Source organism: Cibotium barometz, chromosome 7, assembly GCF_041138505.1.
Source record: "Cibotium barometz isolate CiBa-2024 chromosome 7, ASM4113850v1, whole genome shotgun sequence".
Taxonomy (NCBI): domain Eukaryota; kingdom Viridiplantae; phylum Streptophyta; class Polypodiopsida; order Cyatheales; family Cibotiaceae; genus Cibotium; species Cibotium barometz.
This window is the reverse complement of record NC_141052.1, coordinates 39,177,879-39,182,487: the sequence shown is the minus strand read 5'-3', so window position 1 is coordinate 39,182,487 and position 4,609 is coordinate 39,177,879. Positions and strand designations below refer to the sequence as shown.

The 4,609-nt window shown below is 44.2% G+C and overlaps 1 protein-coding gene across 1 annotated transcript in view; it reads left to right on the top strand.

Annotated features, from left to right (window-relative positions):
* The first annotated feature begins 4,134 nt into the window (after positions 1 to 4,134).
* LOC147636982 (protein TAPETUM DETERMINANT 1-like) overlaps positions 4,135 to 4,609 on the top strand; it is a 7,238-nt gene continuing 6,763 nt past the window's right edge. The window contains exon 1 of the mRNA XM_086799880.1: positions 4,135 to 4,609. This exon is cut by the window's right edge and continues 10 nt beyond it. The gene's annotated coding sequence lies outside the window, so the exon portion shown is untranslated.

Below are 4,609 nucleotides of genomic sequence, written 5' to 3'. Positions count from 1 at the left end.
GTAGGCTCCTACCCATCAAATATAGTTGAGGTTACTCGTGTACTAAAAAACTTCCATATGATTGATTCAATCATTGTGAAGCTAATCACATTGAATTTAAAAAGGTGAAAGTACACTCAATTGAAATCATCTTCTTAATTAAGAATTGATTTTGAACAAACCCTATAAACATTTAGATGCACCTTTCTTGTTTACTTGATAATGAAAGGTGCTATAATGGGCTTTTTTTAAAGCCAATGGATGTTCTTTTTACAAGAGTGCGAAAAGTTGAAAGGGCTTGTTAGTTCATAGACTTAACTACTCCTCAAAGTTGTACAAATGAAACATAAACTTATCATAGTACAACCTCCTCAAAAAACATTGTGTAGTGCTAGAATGTACTCTCAATTGTTTACCCATCTGATAATTCAACTATCCCAACGTGGAGATGCTAGGTGATGGTAAGAAATGGTCACTTCTTTGAAAATGAACTGCACGTTTTGACGTAAAATTGTTTACACATCTTTGTTGCTTCTTTTCACTCGAGAGAAAACAGTGACCACTAAGGGTAAATATTCAAGGCAACAACAAGGCTAGGAAGAATAGAACGGCCGGTGAACGACGTAGATATATGAGTTCATGATTCGAACAATGATAAGGGGATGGATGAACATCATTGGCATGGAGATCAATGGGAGCCCGGAGAATGCCACCAATAAGAAATGGTACATCTATCTTGCATGAGCCGGGGGTAGGGTACAAGGACGGTGCAGGTGGCGAGGGTGTGCAATTTGAATGTAAGGGACCGACTTCTGAAAGCACGGAATGGGTATATTAAGGTTTTTACAGGAGAGCCAGGCACAGAGAGAGAGAGAGAGAAGGCGGGGTGGTCTCCTCCGTGTTACATAGAGGTCGCCTTCTAACTACTGGAAGGTGGGTGAAGATGAACCCGTGTACCTCTGAGCGTTGATAGAGAAAAGCTGGCCGTGGCGGTGGGTGGTGGTTTGGGGGGCCCAACACGCACGGCTTCACACCGAGTGGTTCGAGGGTGGCCAAAAAGGGCCAGAAATGTAAGCCTGCATGCAGACCATAAAGGTGTCCTCGAGGCTGATCAGTGAATCCTGTGGTCATGGTTGTGTTGCAAGTCTTGTTGGACAAACATGTTCCTCTCCCCTGCTCACAATTTCACAAAAGCGAATAGATCAATCATCAATTTCCTCCTCTCGTTTTCTCACTCTTGTCTTTTGTTGTTGCTCTTCACACATCTCGTATAGATATATGTAGACATTATTATTATGATATATCCACCTCTGGCTGTCCTCTGATGGCTCGCTGATCAATTGCACGCATTGCTCTGATGCCCAAGGAACTGCAAAAAGACAGAAGTTCGACTGTAGAATGGTAAGTTGGAGCAAAGAAATCTTCATTGGACCTTTGCTCACACCACCAAGTAAAACTCATATATTTTCCCCACATTCAAGGCCCCTCTGCTATTTTGTCAACTTTGCTCAACTCTTTCTTGGTACGACCCCTGCAATATGAAGCCCCTGCTGAGTGCTGAAAGTAACGGTAGACTTAACTAGCAACATATGTGTTGGTGAAAATTAATACAGAGGAAAAGCCATACTAAATCTGAGCTTGTTAGCTCAATCACTCTGGTGCTAGGCACACATTTTTATACTATTTTAAAGGGCCCAATTATGTAGTGGATTGATAAATCACTACTAAATTGGAGTCTTCAACCCCAGGGCTTTCAACACGTTACTGTGGAGGGGATTCTTTGTGATCCTGGAAAAGGGACTTGGCAGGTAAATTTTCAGCTTGTGTTGGTGGATACAATGATGAGGAGTCGTATGGTTTTCTCTTACAAAAGAGATGAAGGGAGCAGGCGCACGCAGCTCAGCTCAGCCTGGTTTGAATGCAGCGCAGGGTCCAGGGATTTTTTGGCAGTCGACTTTTTCCGGGCAGGCAGACATGCTCTCGGGTCTTTAGGTTTAATTTGGATTTTATTCCACGAATTTCTAAGGGTGGGTGTCTTTTGTATTAATTAGCAATTTAGTAATCACACCACCCTCCCCGACTCCAGAGGGTCCTTCAATTGGCGACCATCATTCGTTTTCCTCGTGAAGGGCCAGGCCGCCCGTACTGGGAGACTGAGCAAGCACACATGTGGGCTCGTGGAATTTAAGTTTGTATGAAAGGGCGTGGCTTCCCTAATGTGAAAAGTGTCCACCAACTTTTGAAATACACACTACATCCACTGCTGTCAAGACCCAAGAGTCCATGTCTACAGTAAAATGCTCATTGAAAAGGACAATATAACCTTGGTTAGCTGAGGTAACTGGGTGCCCGCCGTTACTTCATTTCACCCAGATTATAAGCAATTTTGTGACTTTAGTTACTTCAACTATGCACTACGCAGGGACACAGACGGGGGCGCAAACTGAAAATCGATGGGGAGTTACGAGGAAAGCTGCTTGTCAGGATGGGGTTGAAAATGCTGATGAGTACGTGTGATAACCATGCATGCATGCACGCACGCACGTGTAGGTTTGCAGGCTTTTTATTTCTTCTGTGTTTTGGAAACCTTTGCTCAGCACCGAGTACGTGAGGTAGCCATGCATGCACGTCAAAGTTGCCGCACTCTCATCTAATATATGATGTCTAACGTATAATGCACAGTGAACCCTCCCTACTTAGCATTTGTTGTTGTGATCACGTCCCAACTAGTAGTTAAATAGCAAACCAATACCACCAACTATATTGTTTGTTAGAATCTAAAAAAGATTTGAAAATAATAGTAGGTAACCAGAGCCTGCAGTTGGATTTGTCAAGATCCAACTTAGAAGCTTGCAAAATCTTGACATTATCCATCAAACAAACAAACTGTATATAACAGCAACATGTAGCTCGTGAACTGACATTTAGCTTCATCGAGAAAAAAAAAACATAAAAGAGACAGTGTTAAAGTTATTTTCCCATTACGGTGACCACTGCCTCCAGTTCATTACAACACGGCCTTGCCCAATCACATTTAAACCTATATGGTTTGGACCCCAAGATCTATGATTTATATCTATGAGTATATAATAATATATCCAATCAATGGATTTTAGAACAACTGTAGATTCTAGAATACAATTGACGAGATCCATTACAAATTCCAGTACACTTGTCACTAATGTTCGCTTTGAAATGATGCGATTTTACAGGGGGTCGTGGAGTGCTAACAACGCTCTTAAAGCTGAACGTTAATCCGTATTTGGGTGGGCCAAATTTAATGTCAAGTAGTGTGGCCACTGGCCACCAGTCACCAGTGCGGGGGAGAGAGAGAGTCTCGTAAGAGATGGACGAGTCATATAGGAGGGCTAGGTGAGAGAGAGAGAGAAAGAAGAGGGAGTTGAAATTAGAGAGAGAGAGAGAGAGTAGAGCTGAGAGAGCGAGACAGAGACGGAGAATAGCATTTCGCTGATCACTCTAATTATTGCTAATCACCAGTGAAACATTGTCATTGGAAAGGCAACTCCTAGAGAGAGAGAGAGAGAGAGAGAGAGAGAGAGAGAGAGATCACTCAGGAGTCAGCAGTGACCAGTGACCGGCTAGTGAGAGAATTGCCGTTAAGTGGTCTGTGTTGGCTATGGCCGTTAAGTGGTCTGTGTTGGCTAGGTAACTTGGGATGAAGCCTCACCTCACTCATGAAGGTCCTTCTATTGACTGGGAAAAAAAGAAGAGAGGAAGAAAAGAAAAAACGACTGAACGTCGTACGCTAATTCGGACCATTTCAATTTTCATCCTCTTTTCTACTCTACAGACGACGACGACTCATAGTGATGACTAATGACGCGGCCCGAGCGTACCAGGCAGTCCAATCCGCATGAATGGCAGTCTGCGTCGCCATTTAACACCTGCAGTAAAAGCTCTCCATTAACAAAAAGGGCGGGATGGTGAAATTTCGCAGGCGGCTCTACGGTACGCCGACGTGTCATTCGCAAACGAGTGATGACTGGTGCCACGTCACCGTCGCAGAACCAGCGCTCACTGCTCAGTGTTTTCTGGTCTGCTTGGCCAAACATACCCATCTTTCTCTCTCTCTCTCTATCTCTCCCTTGTTATACATGCCTGTACGCCCGCTGTTCAAATCCCTCTCGCTTCCTCCGGCCTCCCTAATTTCGAAACATTCTCTTGTTTTAGTAACAAACTCTCTCTTTCTCTCTCTCTCTCTCTCTCTCTCTCTGTCTTGCACCGCTTTACCGTAGCCTACTAAAGGCTCGGCCGCCCTTGCCTACGGCACTGTGATCTCTCCGGTCCCTCTCTTCCTGGACCTTCATCTCCGTGTCTTGCCTTTGGTTGCTGGCATTTGAGACCTACGCGTACTACAGTAACCCGCATCACTCTCTCTTTCTCTCTCTCTCACATGATACACAGATGCAGCGATTGGCATTGGGCTTCTTGTTGCGTCCTAAACCCTTTCGCTTTGCTTAATATACCTTAATATACCAACTATTGAACCCTGCAAATTCCGTAGTGGAGTCTGATCAGCTCTCTGCCATCTTCTTCGCGAGCAAGCAGCTAGCTATTATCTGAGTGAAAATTCACCCTCGTTTCTCTCCGTTGATTGCAACCTTTTGGC